The sequence below is a fragment of the Camellia sinensis genome, unplaced genomic scaffold (genome assembly GCF_055761805.1).
Source record: "Camellia sinensis isolate YWXY unplaced genomic scaffold, ASM5576180v1 Unanchor2, whole genome shotgun sequence".
NCBI classification, from domain to species: Eukaryota; Viridiplantae; Streptophyta; class Magnoliopsida; order Ericales; family Theaceae; genus Camellia; species Camellia sinensis.
Window position 1 is genome coordinate 20,856,740 of NW_028129079.1, and position 13,215 is coordinate 20,869,954.

Consider the following 13,215-nt stretch of genomic DNA (forward strand, 5'->3'; position numbering starts at 1 on the left):
AGGAGAAAAACTTGATTTCATCAAGAGTTGCTTGGAAAATAAGAGGAATAGAAGGAGATTTGCAAAATTGGGCTTCCACACATAGAATTCAAGACTTAAGGTAGGGAATTCTTCCTCTCAATTGTGAATTTAAGTTGTTTCTTGCATGGTTCATGAAAATATTGGAGACTAGAGCTAAGTTATAGCCTCAAGAGTTGAATTGAGAAGCAATGTGTGCATGCATGTCCATATCATTGAGTTTTGAGATCAATTACATGAGAATTTCCACATACATGTTCATATTTTAGTTATGGTCCATGAATTCACCTTGATTTTGAGCTCAATCTTGCATTTGATCATGTTTTGGAGCATTAGAGTTCATAGGAACTCATGCATGTTACGTTTTTGGATTTTTCTTCAAGTTTCTTTGAAATTGGTGTTTAATTGGCTTACCTTTGGGCTTAATTTTACAAAATGACCTTCAAAACATGTTGTAGTATGGGTTTCCAAGTGTTTTCCAGAAAATTGGCCCAAAAGGTTGAGTTTTGATAAGTTTAATTCTTGGTGATCAAATATGAAAATTCCAGATTTTGGATCCACGCTCGAGCAGAGGACTTTACGCTCGAGCATAAACTCTGAGGACATGCACTTTCGCTAGAGCGTCGAGAGTCACGCTCGAGCGTGAAATGCATATGCCCAGAAGTTCATGTGTTTTGCAGTCCGCTCGAGCGAGGTAATCCGCGCTCGAGCGAGGGTTTGAGTCTCACGCTCGATCATACTTTTTCATGAGTTTACAGTCCGCTCGAGCGAGGGAAGTCATGCTCGAGCGAAGATTCTTTGTCTGTATGTCCGCTCGAGCGTAGAAAGCCATGCTCGAGCGAGACCCCTGTTTTCAACAAAATTTGAAAAGTGTTTTAAAGTGCATTTTTGTATCCTCGTCCCATCCTAGGCATTTCTAGGCCATGTTTAAGGCATCTTAATGAGGATAATGTTATAGAACCACACCAAGTCAAGTTAGGGGCTAAGTTATTAATCCCAGGGTGTAACTTAGTGTGTGTTCGTTCTGCAACTGTGTAGGGTTGGCACCCGAGGACGCTGACTAGCCTGTCTATAGCCCAGTACTCTCTGAGTAATGATGTTGTAAAGATACGTTCAATTATAATTATTTCTGAACGATTGATTGTACTGCTTTCTGAAATGACATTGTTTACTGAATGAATGTTTGTCCTATTTGTAAACTGTACTCGTGGCATCCATAGCAACTTACTGTTACTGTATTGTTACTGCTACTGTTACAGAGATCTCTGTCAGTTCCTACCCTTGGAACTATTGCTACTGTATTGATGGCCACCAACTGACTGTTCGGTCTATTAAGACCTATTGTACTGTTTTGCTATTGGACGTACCACGTATAACTGTTATGATTTCTAAATGACTGATATGGCATGAAATATGAGCCACAAATTGAATAACTGATTTACCGATGCAAATGACTGTTTTAATTAAGGAAAGGACATTCATTCTTAACCCCTATACACATTTGTTATTCACTGGGCTTTAGCTCACTGTTTATATTTATATGTAGGTGTCCAGGCACCGGACCGAAGCTAGGAGTGTCAAGTTAAGCTCTCGTTTTGTCAAGCCAACCTTTGTGCCTCACTTCGAGGTTCCGAGTTCGTTCAAGCTAAGGCTGATTTGGGGTGCTTCAGCATCACCCTTTTGTCTCCGTTTTGTATTAACTGTTCAAGACTTGACTGTACAATTATGGTGAAGGGATTTGGTCCCTAACCTGGACGTTTGTGTATATAATGTATGCATATATGTTTTGGTTATGAATATGGCTTGTTCATAAAAGTCTTTTTGCATTCAGATTTCCATAGCTCATTGGACATCTTTTTATTTACTGTTTAGTTTCTACCATCCCCTTACTCTTTATTACTGTCATTACTATTAAGCAGGCCTTTGGTAATCACGGATTACTGGCCGGTTGTGATGCTAAACCCTTAGGGGCGGGTTTGGGTCGTGACAACTCTTTAGACTCTGACTTACCTGTGAAGATGGTGCTGTCTCAACTTCTTGTGCTTGGACCTCAGCTTCTTTTTGACTTTGTGGTTCAGTATCCAGGATTAGAGACTCACTATATTCATCCTCATTTGTTGCTGGAGTAGAGGAACTTGTGTCATCTATAACCACATTGATCGATTCCATTAAAGAAGAAGTTCGCAGGTTATAGACTCGAAAAGCCCTACTAGTGGTTGAATACCCTAGAAAAATACTTTTATCACTTCGGGAGTCAAATTGGCCCAAAGGCTCTCTTTCTCTGAAAATGTAACACTTACTCCCAAAAGTTTTGAAGTATTTTACATTAGGTTTCAATCCCTTCCACATTTCATATGGAGTTTGTAAAGTGTTGGGCCTTAAATACACGCGATTTATGACAAAAACAACAGTATTTAGGGTTTCAGCCCAAAACTTTAGAGGAAGTTTCTTACTAAGGAACATGACCCTAGCCATCTCTTAAACAACCCTGTTCTTCCTCTCAACCACTCCATTTTGTTGTGGAGTAATAGGTGCAAAAAATTCATGCTTAATTCCGTGCATATCACAAAAATCCGAAAACAAACTGTTTTGAAACTCACGACTATGATCAGTTCGGATTCTTATGATACGCCCAATGGAAACTCCCTATTCATTTTGGATTTTAAGGACTAAGGCCTGGAAAGCATCAAACGTGTCATATTTTTTCCTTAAAAAATTTACCCACGAAAATCGAGTAAAATCATCAACATTTAAAAAAATATATCTTTTACCTCCAATGTTTTCAGTGCGAGTACGTCCCATTAAGTCCATGTGAACCAATTCAAGAGGTCATTTGGTTGTAAAGCTGTTCACCTTTTTATGAGGGGCACGAGTTTGCTTCTCGAGTTGACATGGTCCACACACATGATTCAGATTCTTACCCAGTTTAGGCACTCTTCTCACAAGCTCTTTGTTGACTATCTTAGTTAGGTCTTTGAAATTCATGTGACCTAATATTTGATGCCACAAATCAATGTTACTTATGATGGCTGAGTGACAAGTGAGATCATTAGTAATAACAATCCCATAGCAGTTGTCAGATGTGCGAACCCCATGCAAGACAGTATTTCCCTTTTTATTCAAAATTTCATATTTATTTTTTGAAAACAATACTTCATGGTGGAAATCACACATTTGATTGATGCTCAAAAGATTTGCTTTAAGACCATCAACAAGTAAAACATTTTCAAGCTTTGGAAGACCAGCTACACTTATAGAGCCCTTACAAACTCTAGAAGTGCCACAATCTCCAAAAGTAACAATTCCACCTTCATATTTTTCAAGAGAGGTGAAGTAGGATTTGTCATTAGACATGTGACGAGAGCACCCACTATGAAGATACCACATGTGTGAGTCACGTACTTTTAGAGCAGTGTGAACAACTAAACAAGTCAAATAATCTTTTCTCACCCAAATCTTTTTGATCTTAACAAAATTAGGTCTGGCGGACTTGGTAAATATCTTGGCGTTGTGAACACCCTCATGAATCTTGGTATTCCGCCTAGACATGTAAGGTTGTCTCCTAACCCAAAAAGTATTCGAATCTCGACCTTTTTGAGACACCTTACCAAACAATTCAAAGTAATAAAGACGAATGTGGCCATACCTACCACAATAATGACAGATAAAAATAGGTTTTACCTCCCTTTTGTTGATCTTACCCCTGTTAGGTAGATGAAGAGAGGGATCACCTTGGTGTACCTTCAGCTTTCCCTTTGCTTGAGTCTTCAGGTCATGTGATATAGAGGCTTGTCCCCTGTGAGCTGTTGCATTACCATAGCCTAGCCCGCTTTTGTCACAAGCCATTTGTTGAGACCCAAGGATGTCTTTTAATGATTTGTAACCTTTGTTCCACATGGCAATTGTGGCTCTAGCAATTCGGAGTTCTTCATCTTTATGGCAAACCTTCTCTTCCAATGTAGCTTGTGACATCTCAAGGCTTTCAAGCTTCTCTTCATATGTGGAATACACTTTCAGAAGTTCATTCCTTTCAGTTTCACAGGATAGAAGATTCCCACATAGGTCTTGCTTGTCACTAGAGATCTTGATGACATTCTGCTTTGCTATTACAAGTTCTCCTTTTAGCTTGACATTCTCGCTTTCACATGCTTTGAGCTTGAGAGTGAGTTTCTCATTGATTTTGGACAAATTCAGAGATTCATCGTAAAGCTTTTTGTAAGCTTGTTGTAGATCATCACCATTAATCTCATCACTTCTTCTGATGTTTCATTATCTTCTTTTTGCTCCTCATTCTTCTTAACCTCATCTAGTCGAGCAACTAAGGCAGGAAAGGTGATAGATGGTGATAAAGATGAATCTCTTCTTTTATGAAATTGGCTCAGAATGTCCCATGCATCTTTAGCCTTTGTGTAGTGAGCAAACCATTGCTGTTCTTTATCAGAAATTGCTCCACGAATAGTAATCAAAACTCTCTGATTACTCGGATTGTCAGCACTTTCAACATCCTCTTCAATGGCTTGCCAGTCTTCTGGGTCAAAAGCTCTCAGAAACGCCCTCATTCTGATCTTCTAATACAAGTAATTACTCCCATCAAATGTGGGAGCATGATGAAGACTCTGACCACGAGCAAATTCCACTAGCTTCGGAAGAGGTTGTGTGAAAGTGGACCAAAATGCCATGAAAGCACTATCCCCGTCTTCACCAGATTCAATTTTTTCGAGTTCTTGCTCCGACCCGCTTTCATCATCCCAAGTCACTGTGTAGACTTTCTTCCGATTCTTTTTCGAAGGACATTCAAGGGCAATATATCCAAACCCTTGACATTCATAACACTTGACCCCTTGCCCTTTTACAATCTTCTTTTCAGTTTTTGGAGTAAGTTTTGGTGGAAAAGTTTTGGGTTTATCATTACTCTTGTCTTTTGAAATAAGGTCTCTGAAATTAGGTTTCTTTTTCTTTAAAGTTTTTTTGAACTGTTTAGTAAACATAGCCGTCATCTCAAACTCTAAATCAAACTCAGTCTCAGGAGTTTTTGCAGTCTCATGAGCACTAGTGAAAGCCACACTATCTTTTTGTTTTTTCTTAGAAATCTGGTGGGCTTCATAAGTCTGCAAGTTTCCAATCAACTAATCAAGCTTGAAGTTGAAGGTATCAACATCCTGAGCCTTCTCAATGGCTGTCACTTTTGATTGGAACCTCTCGGGTAATGACCTCAAAAATTTTCCAACAACTTTAGCTTCAGGGATTTTTTCACCGAGTGTGAAACAGGAATTCACAATGTCACTAAGTTTAGCATAGAAACCATCAAACGTCTCATCATCACGCATAAAAGGGTTTCAAAGGCAAAGGTGAGACGTTGAAGTTTTGACCTTTTGACAGAAGTAGTACCCTCGTGAATCATTTCAAGAATATCCCATGCCTCTTTTGCTACCTCACACATAAAAATGCGGCGAAACTCTTCAGGTGTGACGAAGCAAAAAAGGGAATTGAGAGCCTTACTGTTCCAACTCGAGTTTTGATAATCGGTTGTGTCCCATTTATCAAGGGATTTAGGAATCTCAATATCATCAATGGTGACAGTAGGTTCACTCCACCCATAGATCACATAGTGCCAAACTTTTTCATCGATGGATTTTAAAAATGCTCTCATACGAGCTTTCCAATAAGAATAGTTTGTACCATCAAGTAACGGAGGTCTATGGATTGAGTTACCTTCATGAATTGAATCCATGTCACCAATCACACAAAATCACACTCCTATGGTTTTGATAAAAACAAAGAGTAACCTGCTCTGATACCAATTGAAAATCCTAAGTGATTCGTGATTAGATCAAGATTTAATTATTCCAATTCTCAATCATTCAAAATCCACAATCTAAATCATCAAGCCCTTACAAAAATGACTTAGATTGTTGTTTTCGAAAAATAATAAATCAACATAAATGATTTTTACATGGAAAAATCACAATTGAAGCACCTTCAATTGTGATAAAAAAATCACGGGTGAAACGCCACTAATCAATCCACTACTGAAGAAAAAAATATTACAAAGATAACAAACAAATTACCTAAACGCTTCCAATTTGCCTTCAAATCTTTTGTATATCTTTCACCGCAACCTTCGTCTCGGAATTGATTAACCTGAAATTGAATCCACAACTTCACTTGTTAAATCAACGACTACGTACAGAATCAAACTCCTTTGAAACTCCACGCTTGAATCTTCGGATTCCACCGAAGAAGAACACTCTTGAATATAATCAATCAACCTCTTTGATATGTGCTTATCAATACATGGGTTTAATACTCACTCAAATTATCAAGGAAAACTCATAAAAACCTTCAGAAGAAAACCTCAGAAGAAACCCTAAGACCCTTAAAGAAGGTCTAGGAAGAGTAATCCTAGAGTTAGACCAACAAACAAATTTATAGATGTAGAGATCGCGCGGTCCGCTCGAGTGTGGGAGTGGACGCTCGAGCGAAGACTCTATATCACATGTTCCAAACCAGGGTTCACGCTCGAGCGGAAGATCCCACGCTCGAGCATAAAAACACATCACTCAATATTTTTGCAGACATGCGAAATACTGTGAGAGTGTAAACTTGGAAAATTACAATTTGACTACAACCTTAGTTTTTCCATGGATTTTGGCAATAAGGGTCCTAATAGAGAGTTTCATAATCATTGTGAGACCTTGTATGAATTTTTGAAGAGGACGAGAGCCTTCGTATAAATTCTGCAAATGTGGAGGTGTCATGCAACAGGTGGCAAATGTGGGGGTGTCATGTAGAATGTGGCAATACCTAAACCCAAGCGGGTAGGATAGGCCTGAAAATCCGTTAATTTTATGTTTAACGGTTATGCACAATAAAATAGTGCATGTCGGTTTTCTTGTGGACGAATCTGACATTCAGATTTACATAAGATTATAATCATGGAATTGAGGAAACGATTTTCATGAGGAAAGAGATAAGCCTAGAAGATGTAAATAGACTAGGACTTTAAAGTTATTCTATCTAATCTTCTTACACCTATATGGTGGCTAGTAAGGCTAAAAGCTTATTTAAGTTGTGATTTCTCTAGAAAGTAGTTATTAAATTAACTTGATCTTGCAGAGGTAGTAATCCTTGGGATGCAAGTGAACGAAAGACATGCTTGTTATCAAAGGATACCGGTGAAGAGAAGGCCTGGATTACTTTGATACATGATCACTAGTTATGGTGAGTGTGATTGCAATTGTACGAAGCGTAGAGATACATCAAGATGGATGCTCAGATAGCTTTCTTATATGAAGATTTAGTTGAATAAATCTTTATTGAACAACCCGAAAGGGTTTTTAGCTCTAGGGCAAGGTGGGAAAATCTATAAGTTTCTCAAATTGTTGTACGGTTTGAAGCAAGCCCCTAAGCAACGGCATGAGAAGTTTCACAACACTATGTTGTCGAATGGATTTAGAATCAACGAATGTGAAAAATGTATATATGGCAAAGACACTGATAGAGGTTATGTCGTTTTGTGTCTATACGTTGATGACATACTCATTGTTAGTAGTAATGATGAGATATTCAAAATTACCAAGAAGTTGTTAAACTCTAAGTTTGACATGAAAGATATAGGCCTTATAGATGTGATTACTAGAACATCTGGTAGTACTTTACTTTCTCATTCTCATTATGTTGATAAAATACTTAAGAAATTTAGTAAATCAGATATAAATGTGTCGAGGACACCGTAGACTTGAGTCTACATTTGACCAAGAATAATGGCGAGAGTGCATTTCAACTAAAATATTCTCGGGTCATTGAAAGTTTAAAGTATCTGATGAGGTGTACAAGATCATGTATAGCCTCCTTAGTAAGCAGGCTAAGTAGATACACAAGTAATTCTAACGCCTATCTTTAAAGGGCATTTGTGCAAGTACTAAGGTACTTACAATGAAGTTGGGATTATGGGTTGCATTATCCCAGATATCTGGTTGTACTAGGAGGGTACAGTGACGTCACCTAGATATCTGATATAAAGACTACAAATCCATTAGTGGATTTGTTTTCACTGTTGGAGGTGTAACTATGTCTTGGAAATCTTCCAAGCAGATGTGTATTATGAGATCAATGATGGAATAAGAATTCAGTGATTTAGATAAAGCTACTGATATAGCTAAATGACTTTGCCGTTTTCTTGAGGATATTCCATGTTGATTGAAACTTGTACTAGTAATTTTGTATACTTTGCAACAACCAATCAAGTATTGGTAGGGCACAAAGTAATATGTATAATGGAAGGTCTAGACATTTTCGTTGAAGACATAATTCCATACGACGACTACTCTCGTGTTTTGTCACTATAGGCTATATACAGTTTAAGGACAATATTACAGATCTGTTAACTTAAGGGTTAAATTGAGAGTTAGTAAGGAGTCGTCAAGAGGAATGGGGTTATGGCCTTTAGCGAATGTTATCGGAATGGAAAACTCAACCTAGTTGATTGGAAATCCTAAGATGTAGGTTCAAAGGGACAACCTAATTGTGTGTAACGGATGAGTCACTGTGGAAGTACATCCTCTTGCCCATTCATTTATACAGTGAAACCCTGTGGGGTGGAAGGTTAAGCTGATGCCTCTAATGACCTAAGTGCTGTGAATAGTCAACCGTGGTATAGTGAGATACCTTATGTAGGTCACCTATGTGAGTACGAAGTGGGGCCGCTTCTTTAAGAATTGACAATGCTGAATTCTTTAAAAACACTCATTGAACCAAGCTAGTGTTCCAAGGCCAAACTGGACACACCAGTGAGAACAAGAACAATGGTTGGAGAAACTCCTATGTGAGGTCTATTGTCTCGATTTACACAAACGACAGAATAGTTCAAGACATCACGTTCACTGGTTAGCTAGTAAATCCGATAGGCTTTCACTGCGAAAGGTTCAAGGACAACAACTACCTTTTCTGATGCAGGGTTATTCCATGTGCTCTCTCTCTGAGTCTTTGTTGTAAAGCGTTGTTCGTTTTTCTTTATTTGGCCAATTTTATTCAGGTGGAGAATTGCTAGAAAATAATAATTTTTCGACAACTTTAATTCGAAATTAAAGTGGGACCCAACCGTCGGTTGAGGTGGGGCTGCTTCTTTAAGAATTGACAATGCTGAATTCTTTAAAAACACTCACTGAACCAAGCTAGTGTTTTAGGGCCAAACTGGACACACTAGTAAGAACAAGAACAATGGTTGGAGAAACTCCTGTGTGAGGTCTATTGTCTCCATTTACACAAACGACAGAATAGTTCATGGCATCACGTTCACTGGTTAGCTAGTAAATCCGATAGGCTTTCACTGCAAAAGGTTCAAGGACAACAACTACCTTTTCTGATACAGGGTTATTCTATATGCTCTCTCTCTGAGTCTTTGTTGTTAAGCGTTGTTCGTTTTTCTTTATTTGGCCAATTTTATTCATGTGGAGAATTGCTGGAAAATAATGATTTTTCGACAACTTTAATTTGAAATTAAAGTGGGACCCAACCGTCGGTTGAGGTGGGTCTGAGTGGTTTTATATTCTCTTAAGTGAGAAGATTGCAATACAAAAATAATGAGCCGAAACCATTAAGTTGTGAATAAAAATTGTCTCATAGAGTGGACATCAATAAAGTTGGGTTTATACTCAGTCTTGGTTTGGATTGGGCCTAGACTTGTACTTGTGCATGTGCTGGGTTTGGTCTTAGATTTAGAGTTAGACCTAATCTTGAGCTTTGGGTTGAGCTGTGTTGGGCCTAGTTTGTACATGTGTTTGGGATTGAGCTTGGATCGTGTTATGCCCAACACCGGTATCTATTTTGCAACTCATCTAATTTAATTCTCAAAACTTATACAATATATACAGATTATGATTTATATAATGGTTTTGGAGTTTTGAACCTTTGTAACTCTAGCCCTGATGGCTACAGTTAATGACATTTGATGACCCTATTAATGTTAGTTTTCATGGCTAAGGCTCTCCTCTACTAGTATAATAGAGGCATTTCTCCTTCAACTTAGTAGGTTATTTTAGAGAGGTTTTGTAATGAAAAATGAGACGATATTTTGAGATAAAAACTTGGAGATGGTTTTTTACACCAGAGAAAATTTTTCTTATCTTTTTTGTTAGCCTCTTCTTTGGTTCTTGTTAGAGAGAGTGCGTCCATTGTCAAGTTCGCCGAAACTATTTAGAAGGTACTTCTGTATTAGCTGGTTTCGACCATAGTATCTTAGGAGACAGACGCCAGCATACCTCCAACATTCATCGGGAGGCAGTGGATCTGTTTTAAGGAAACTGTCCAGTGCAGTTTTCAGTTTGCTTCTTTTCTTGTTATTTGTTCTTAAATTTTTCAACATTTAGTTTATAAATATGAGTTCTAATTTTTAGTTAGCTATGTTAATAATTTGTTCTATTAATAATGTAATCTAATTTATTTCTATATTTTTAGTTGTGTCATTTATTCTGTATTTCATCCTTTTAATAAAATTTTATTTTGTCAGTTTTATTTATTTTATTTTATATATATATTTTTTATATTATTATAAAAAAATATCAACAACGTCATGTCAACTAAGCTCTATCAATAAATAATCTTTTTGCTCCTCTGTACTTTAATATATAAATGAATGCTTTCTTTAACCCGATAATATGCCCGCTAATTTGTTGTTATTCTTGTTGTTGGCCTTCATTCAGCAATTAAATTTTCCTTGGGCAAAGCATCTGCTTTGGAAATTATATTATATGCTCTTTTATTGTTTTGTTTTAACTTTAATTTTTTTAAAACTAATTTATAGTGTCTTTACCATTAAAATAATAAAAAATAAAAAAAAATTGACATCTTCTTTGACTATGCCAAATTTGACATTGCTCAAGACATGCTTATTGCCAACTCAATTTTGCAACCCCTAATGACCATTCAAGTGAAGATGCTCTAAATAATTAAATAGAAGTATGTAAAATCATGTAGACTTTTGTACAAAAAATTATTAAGAGCCTCAAATTGTCATATGATATTATTTACATAGTGCTTCTTACAAATGAAAAATCGTAAAACATATCAAGATTATTTCTTGGATAAATTGCGACAATAGTTTCTGTACTTTGGTCCTTATGTTATTTTGGTACTTGTGCTTTCAATTGGCTCGATTTTAATAATGAATTTTTCAGTTTGGTTTAATTTGATTCAATTGATTATAGCTCTTAGCATTTTTTTTTTGTTTTTTTTACGAAAAATATGCATAGTAATGACATGTAATGTTTTTTAGAGTAAAATTATAAATTTACTAATCTCAGTGAGTTAACCTCAACTAATTCAGTAATTATTTTTAGTTAAAATCATTAATGACATTATCAATTTGAATAAATTGACACAAAATTTAAAATTAAAGGTCAAAATTGTGTCGAGTAAAAATGGAGGGACCAAAATAACATAAAGGGCAAAATATAGGGACTACTAGTATAATTTATCTTTATTTCTTTACTTTTATCTAGTTAACAAATGTGGATTAACACATGAACAATGAGACATGATGCGGCAAAACTACTTGTGGGGACATATTTTTAAGGACGTGGCCAAAGTGGTTGCCGAAGTGCAACCATATCGAAATTCGGAATATTCGGATAAAGGACAAGAGTTCTAAATGACATCAAGCTACCTATTTGGGTAGAGATGAGATTTTTGAGAGAGTTCATCTTAATCTGAATAGTGTGAGTTGTGTTATCCTTGTAAAGGATAGAGCCCCATAAAGTAAGACTTCTATGGAAAGTTAGACACTAATCATTATATAAAGAGGGCACCCCATGGGTCTAAGGTATGTTCTGAACTAGTGTTATTTTGTGCCGATATCTTTGAGAGATAAGTGACTGACTTGATCATCAGAGTGCCCCTAAGTGAACGAGCCACCGCGGTATTCTCATTTTCTTGTGCACAGGTGCTTGGTTTAATCTATTTTGCCACATACTCTCCAACTAAATTCTTTATTTGGTTATGAGGTCAGAAATCAACACTCACACTACTAAATTATTACCCTTTTCATACTAGGGTTAAGTGCCCAATGTAGTCTTAATCCTCTGTCACAAGGAAAAATAATTTAACGTCCTTTGGGTTCATTTACTCTAGGGGCTACTCCATTCACCCAATTAGGTACCGTTTGGGAAGAAGTTGGTTGGGCTTTTTTGGCTATTTTAGCCACAAAAAACAAAATAGGCTATTTTAGCCATAACAAACAAAACATCACATCCAACCCATAATCATTACACTCTTCTCTCACAAAAAAAGTCAAAAAAGCCAAAAAGCCAAAAAGCCCTTCCCAAACCAAGCTTTTTAGCCCAGGTTAAAATAGCCAAAAAAGTCAAAAAGCTAAAAAGCCAACCCACTTCCCAAACGGAGGCTTAGTTTTTTTGGTTAAAAAAATTTAATATGGTAAGTCAGGGATTGAGTGGTCTCTAGTGAGTCAAGTCTCCACATAAATCTATTTTTTTGTCACCTACGTAGTCTATCAGGCTTCATATATGGGGAAGTATTTGACTTTTCCCACATCGTCTCTCTGAGCTAGCCAAACCTAGTTAATATACTCTGAGTTTTGATGTTTTAACATGATATTAGAGTTAAGAATTGGTTGATCTCCGATGGGTTAAGCTTCGCCCAAGTGCTACCGAGCTTCATATAAAGGGGAGTGTTAGATTTGTCCCACATTATCTTTGTAAGCCATCAAGAATTGAGTGGCTTTCGTGGTTGAAGTCTCTGCCCAAGTATATTTTCTTGCCTCTCATCTCTTTTATTACCTTCACATGTTACCGAGTTGAATTGAATGTGCAAGGTAGACACTTCGACATCATCTCCTTAAATAACTCCATTTTACTGGTGTGTTTGGTAACGTTTAGGTTTTCAGTTTATATTTACAAAAATTTTATAAATTGATTTTTGTTTATTTTTAGAAAAACATAAACTACAAACGCGTTTGGTAATTGACAAAATGTTTAAAAAAATTTAAAAATATAAAAAAGAGTGAGAAATAGCAAGTGGTGGCAAGTGGCGGCGGAAAACGGTGGTGGAAAGTGATAACGGTGGGCGGTGGGTAGTTGGTGTTGGTGGTGGTGGGTGGTGATCGGTGGATGGTGGTGGTGGTGGGTAGGTGACGGCGGCGGGTGGTGGGTGGTGGTGGTGGTAGTGGTGGTGGTAGGTGGGTGG